Source organism: Papio anubis, chromosome 19, assembly GCF_008728515.1.
Source record: "Papio anubis isolate 15944 chromosome 19, Panubis1.0, whole genome shotgun sequence".
Taxonomy (NCBI): domain Eukaryota; kingdom Metazoa; phylum Chordata; class Mammalia; order Primates; family Cercopithecidae; genus Papio; species Papio anubis.
In genome coordinates this window covers 2,279,268-2,286,687 of record NC_044994.1, presented here as the reverse complement: position 1 = coordinate 2,286,687, position 7,420 = coordinate 2,279,268, and the positions used below count along the sequence as shown (strand labels likewise).

Sequence of the window (7,420 nt, the reverse complement as noted above, 5' to 3'; positions counted from 1 at the left end):
CTACCTGATCTAACAACAGGAGAATACACATTCTTCTCAAGCTTCCATGAGACATTTGCCAAGGCAGACCACATTCTGGAACATAAACACACCTTGGCAAGTTTAAAAGAATAGAAATCATCCAATGTGTTGTCTCAGATGACAATGGAATTAAACTAGAAATCAATAACAGAAAAATATTTGGAAAATCCCCAAATACTTGGAGATTAAACAGCATACTTGTAACAGCACCTGCATCAAAGAAGAAATTGCAAGAGAAACAAAATACTTTGAACTAGATGAAAATACAACTTACCAAAATTTGTGGGATGTAGCTAAATCAGTGCTTAGAAGGAAATTTATAGCATTGAATGCATATATTAAAAAAGAAGAAAAGTCTAAAATGAATAATTTTTTTTTTTTTTTTTTGAGACGGAGTCTCGCTCTGTCGGCCAGGCTGGAGTGCAGTGGCCTCATCTCGGTTCACTGCAAGCTCCGCCTCCCGGGTTCACACCATTCTCCGGCCTCAGCCTCCCGAGTAGCTGGGACTACAGGCGCCCGCCACCTCGCCCGGCTAGTTTTTTGTATTTCTTAGTAGAGACGGGGTTTCACCGTGTTAGCCAGGATGGTCTCGATCTCCTGACCTCGTGATCCGCCCGTCTCGGCCTCCCAAAGTGCTGGGATTACAGGCTTGAGCCACCGCGCCCGGCCTAAAATGAATAATTTAAGCTTCCACTATAGGAAACTAGAAAAAGAAGAACAGATTAAATCCCAAATAAGCAGAAGAAAATAAATAATAAAAATTAGAGCAGTAGTCAAATAAACTGAAAACAGGAAGTCAATAGAGAAAATCAGTGTAACCAAAAGCTGGGTTTTTGAGAAGATCAATAAAATTGATGTGTCTACCTGTGATAACTAAAAGACACAAATTACTGCCAGAAATGCAAGGGATAATAACACTATAAATCCCATAGACATCAAAGGACAATAAAGAATACTATAAACAACTCTATGCCTGATGTCAAATTTGATAACTTAGATGAAATTAACCAATTTTTTTGAAAGACATAATCTGTTAGAGTCACACAAGAAAAAAATATGCAGTGTGAACAGGTCTATATCTACTAAAGAATCAATAATTATTAATTTTCCAAAACAGAAAACACTAGGCCTAGATGAATTTATTGGTGAATTTTACCAATATTTAAGGAAGAAATTATACCAATTCTCTACATTCTCTTCTAGAAGATGGATGCAGTGGGAATATTAACTAACTAACTCAATGAGGCCAGTATTACTTTTCAGAAAAAAATCTCTTCTCAACATTGATGCAAAAATTCTCAACAAATTATTAGCAAATTGAATCAAACAATGAACTATTATTGGGTAAGTATAACTATAAAAAGAACTGTTGACCACAACCAAGTGGAGTTTATCCCAAGATTAACGTTCAGAAGTTAATTAATACAAACCATCAACAGACTAAAGCATATTAATCATATGATCATGTTAATAGATGCAGAAAAGATATTTGATGAAATTCAACACCCATTCATAATAAAAATGCTCCACAAACTTGGAATAGAAAGGAACTTCCTCATGTTGATAAAGAACAGTTACAAAAGCCTACAGCTGTTTAATGGTGCTTAATATTAAGTACTTACTTAATGGTAGGAAACAAGAAGTTTTCCTGCCAAGATCAGAAACAAAGCAAGGATATCTCCTCTCCCCTGCCCTTTACAACACCATACTGGAAACCTTAGCGAATGTTATCAGAAAATAAAATAAAATAAAAAGTATACTGATTGGAAAGGAAAAAATAAAACTGTTCTTTGTTTGAAGATTACGTAATTTTCAGTGTAGATAATCCAAAAGAATTGACAAAACAAAACAAATTCTTGAAATTAATAAGACATTATATTAAGATAGTAGGATACAAGATTAATATATTTAAGTCAATATACAGGCAATAAATGATAGGAATTTGAAGTTAAAAACATAATATCATTTATTTAGGATGCTTAAAATAAAATACTTAAGTATAAATCTAACAAAGTATTGTAAGATTTGTATGAGGAAAACTACAAAACTCTGATGAAAGAAGTCAAAGAATAAATAGATGGAGAGACGTTCCACATTCATGCATAGAAATACTCAATATTGTCAAAATGCCAGTTCTTCCCAACTTGAGCTATAGAATCAATGCAATTCAAGCAAAGTCTCAGCAAGTTACTTTGTGGACATTTAAAACTGATTTAAAGTACAAAAGGAGAGGCAAAAGACTCAGAGTAGCCAACAAAATGCTGAAAGAGAAGAACAAAGTTGTAAGGCTGACATTACTTGACTTTAAGACCTACTGCAAAGCAGCAGATATCAAAATGGTGTGGTACTGGCAAAATATTAGACAAATGCATCAGTGGAGCAGAATGGAGAGCCCCAAAATAGACCCACATAAATAAAGTCAACTAAACTTTGACAAAGAAGCAAAGGCAATATGGTAGAGAAAAGATAGTCTTTTCAATAAATGGTGCGGGAACAACTGGACATCAACATGTAAAAAGAATGAATCCACACAAAGACTTTACACTCTTTGGACCATTGATCCAAATGTAAAATGCAAAACTATAAAACTACTAGAAGATAATATAGAAGAAAATCCAGATGACTTTGTGCATGATGAAGACTTTAAAAATACTACATCAAAGGCACAATGCATGAAAGAAATCATTGACAATCTGGACTCTATTATAATTGAAAACTTCTGCTCTGCAAAAGTTTTGATAAGGGAATGAGAGAAGCAGCAAAGACCAGGAGAACATGTTTGCAAAACGCACATCTGATGAAGGACTGTTATCTAAAATAGACAAAGAACTCTGCAAACTCAACAATAAGAAACCAAAGAACCCATTTTTAAAATGAGCAGAAGATCTGAATATATATTCACTAGAGAAGATATGCAGATGGTTAATAAACATATGAAAAAATAATGGACATCCTATGTTATTAGGATATTTCAAATTGAAACAACAATGGAATAACCACTCTAAATGACCTGAAGAAACATAAAAATAAACTGCTGTTTACATCATGGCTGAGATAGTACCACAGGTTGCCCACATGGATGGCTGAGATAGTGACACCTTTGCTTTCTGCTGGTTCAGTGTACACAAACTTTGTTTCATGCAAAAAATTATTTAAAAGTTTGTATAAAATTGCCCTCTGGCTATGTGTATAAGGTGTATATGGAATATAAATAAATTTCTTGATTAGACTTGAGTGCCATCCCCAGAATATCTCATTATGTATATGCAAACATTCCAGGATCCAAAAAGGGTCCAAAATCTGAAACACTTTTAGTCTCAAGCATTTCAGATAAGAGATAATAAACTTGTATCATTGTATACCTATCAGAATGGCCAAAATCCAAAAAACTGACAACACCAAATGCTGGTGAGAATGTGGAGCAACAGGAACTCACATTCATTGCTGGTGGGAATGCAAATGGTACAGCCATTGGAAGACAGTTTGGCAATTTCTTAAAAAATTTAACATACTCTTACCATATAATTCAGCAATAATATTTCTTGATACTTACCTAGATGAGTTGAAAACACATATCTACATTAAAACCTATACACAGATATTTATGGAAGCTTTGCTTATAATTGTCAAAATGTAAAAGCAATCAAGATGTCCTTCAGTACGTGAATGGATAAAGTGTAGTACACCCAGGCAAAATTCAATGCTAAGAATAAATGAGCTATTAAATCATGAAAATACATGAAAGAACCTTAAATGCATATTACTAAGTGAAGGACACCAATCTGAAAAGGCTACACACGGTATGGTTTCAATAGTATGACATTTCGGAAAAGCCAAAACTACGGTAATAGTAAAAAGACAATGGTTGTCATGAGTTAGGGATGAATGAATGGAGAATAGAGGATGTTTAAGGCAGTCAAACTACTCTGTATGATACTCTAATAGTGGATACATGTTATTACACATTTGTCCAAATCCATAGAATGTGCAGTGACAAGAGTGAACCCTAGAATAAACTACAGACTTTGGACGACTTCAATGTGTCAGTGTAGGTTCATCAGTTGTAACCAATGTATTGCACTGGTGAGGGATGCTGGTAGTGGGGAAGGTTGCACATGTGTGGGGGAAAGGGACATGAAAGAGCTCCGAATTTTCTTCTCAATTTTACTATAAATCCAAAGCTGTTCAAAAACAGAAATCTATTAAGCAAAAAGATAAATATTCATTAACTTAAACTGCATTACTATTTTATAAGAATGTTTACTATGCAACATCATAACTTTCTAGAGGAAAAAAATTAGTATTAAATTTGTTTTCTGCCTTAGAAGCTTCATTACAAGACAGAGAATGGAATACTTAAAGTTTAAAAATAAGCAAAAATATAAACTTGAAAACATATTTTCCTTATTTTAAAGAGTTTAACAGGAATACTTTGTTCAATATAACCTACTCTTTAGATAATGCCAACACTAACACAAAACTTGTACCACAAGAATAAAAGTTAACACAATTTTTTTCTTTCCTTTATTTGGTTAATGGACCTAAACAGTTCTACTGTAATGAACTCTAGGCATTATATAAAATGCCTAACTACTAAACAATTAATTTGTTGGTTCAAGTATTTAAAATATAGATTAGACTTCTTTTAAAAGGTACTGGAAAAACATAGACGTGTATGATAGAACCCCTGTTTGGAAGCAAGTATGTGCATATAGATGATGTTCGTAGGCATGTACAATAATAGAGAATATCTACCAATTTTACTTTTAAAAAAGGGTAAGCTAAGAGTTTTATGGACGTCTTTCAAGAGCAAATAAATCACTTGCTCATTATAAATCTTATGTATATCTTTGTTATATTAAATGATATAGTTTCTTTTTAATTAGAAGAAACTATCGATTACACAGATAACAAATATTAAATTCTGGCCAATAGCAAAATTTTTGGACAAATGACAAAAGTGTACCAATGAGAAGTGTGAAGAAATAATTTCATAATGATGCTATTCCAATAGCACTATGATCTTTGCTATCATCAATCCAAGGTTTAATTTTACAATAAAAGCAACATTTTTAATCTCTTTCTCTCTGTTAAAAACATGCACACACGCATCCATTCATGCCCATATGCACAACTTCTCATGCCATACTGTCTCTATAAGCACAGCTCAGGTTATCTTCCGTTTTTGACTACTTAAAAATTTTCAGGGGAAAAAATCAATCATAATTTTACAACTCAATAATCAAAAATGACCCCTTGCTGTAATTAAAGATCTCTCAAGGGCATTCTACATTTGAAGTGCAGCTTTTGGCAAGGCACGGTGCTCATGCCTGTAATCCCAGCACTTTAGGAGGCTGAGGCAGAAGAATCTCTTGAACCCAGGAGTTGGAGAGCAGCCCGGGCAACAGAGTGAGACTCTGTCTCTACATACAATAAAAAATTATCTGGGCATGAGGAACATGCCTGTAGTCCCAACTACTCGGGAGGCTGAGGCAGGAGGATTGTTTGAGCCCAGAAGGTTGAGACTGTGTGAGCCATGATCATGCCACTGTACTCCAGCCTAGGAGACAAAGCAAGACCCTGTATCAATTTTTTTTTTTTTTTTTTTATAACTAAAGGACATTTATTTATTTTTACCAAGACTTTATCTTGAGGACATGGCTAAACTGCATTTCCACCCCCCACCCCATCTTGAAGAAGGGTTAGTACATGAATGTTATAAAGTAGATATGAACAGTTGAAGGACTGGAACCAACATTAACTGACGAAGAACAACTTTCATCTAAATCATCATAAAAATGTTTAAGTAAAAAAAAAAAAAAAGAAAGGAAAAAAAGAGGGGGTAACGGGGGTTTCCGATTGAACAAGATCCTCACATTTCATCCAATACAGTCAATCTTGGCTAGAGTATAACAAAGTGGAAACAGGATTACTATGATGCAAAACTTCCACTACAGCACGCTGTACACACCTGTGTTCCAAGCCCACCCCAACCCCCCCAATGCTTCCAACACAATTATTTCCCAGCCTGTTGGGCCTGCCGACGAAGGAGCACGTAGATCTTCTCTTTAATCCAGTCTTTTTTATAAGGCTGGTATGTCTGGGTATCAGCTCGGTAAACCAGGCAGCTGAGGTCTGCCAGATCATCGATGAAATCAAACAACTGACTGATGTCATATGTGATAGAGGGACTGTTGGGATTCATTCTTTTCAGATGTTCTTCATACATTTTACAAACACCTTCCATGCATTCATTCACAGATTCGTAGTCAGCATAAGTTCTCCCTTCTGGCCTCTTAGTAGGCTGTACCAGCAAAATGGTGTGAGACATCGCGCCAAACTCTCTTCGCTGCAGCTCGACCCTGTATCAATTTTTAAAAAAATTAGAAGTGTAGCTTTCCATGAAGTCTTTGATGGCAATTGATAGATGCAGGTGAAACAGTTTATCTTTTTCTCAGCAGAACATTTTTTAGGTTAGTGAAACTTAATTATTTTTTGGTGAACAAGCAATGGTTAAATTCATCCTCAGTTGGCATGAAGGTAAAAAAGCTTGGCTTGGCCTCCTTATTTTTATAGTTTGCTTTGAAGTACAATATATCTGTGAGATGAGGAAAGTTAAACCCGAGTTCTATTTCTCCTAACCTTACAAGTTAAACAATGATAAAGTACATTTCTTCTGTGTGTGGTTCCGAAATTATTCATTGCAAAATCCTGTGTCGTTTCCCATTTAATTAATTGCAGAGATTGAAATTTGTATACTTGTCAATGTCAAATTATCATTTATATTATGAAAGGCATCACAAATACTCTTCATTCTAGTTCAACACCAATTCCTTTCTTTAAAGAATAGAAGGTCATTTAATTTAATCTGGGCCAACCAAATCTTTCCTGGCAAAAGACAAATTATTGGCTTAAAATTTTTGGCAAGGAGCTGTACATTTTTCTCCTTGATCATCTGAGAAGATTTAGCAGAATTTATTAGTCCCTAACATCTTGATCTCAGTCTCTAACAAACCACTGAAAATGAACACTTAAGGCTAATAAAGCTGACCCGGGCAGATCAACCAATTCCATAAGATATGGGATGAAGAAACTATCAGCGTTCTTATGTTGCTTTCAGAGGTGATGGGCTATCCTGTCAGAAATTCATAACAAGGTAAACACCTGGACACAGAAGCAAATAAGTATATTACTATGAAGATTACAGTTGAAGAAGTAGGATTTTTTTTAACAAGTGAAAGTGTAAGGGAATAAAATGCCCTGAAATCACTAAAATCAATAAAACTTCAGCAGACCTATTACTTCTGGGCCAGAAATGTCCTAAATAGGTAATAACAACCTTTGAGTTCACCAGACGAGTATCTACGCAAATTGAGTTAGGTAGAAATCCTGCTAGCAT

At 34.7% G+C, this 7,420-nt stretch overlaps 1 pseudogene across 1 annotated transcript; it reads right to left on the bottom strand.

The window, feature by feature from the left end:
• Positions 1 to 5,610: 5,610 nt before the first annotated feature.
• On the bottom strand, positions 5,611 to 6,392 carry LOC101016647 (annotated as a pseudogene). Its single transcript, XR_640201.4, has one exon. The product of XR_640201.4 is annotated as an enhancer of rudimentary homolog pseudogene (transcript).
• Between the last annotated feature and the right edge of the window lie 1,028 nt (positions 6,393 to 7,420).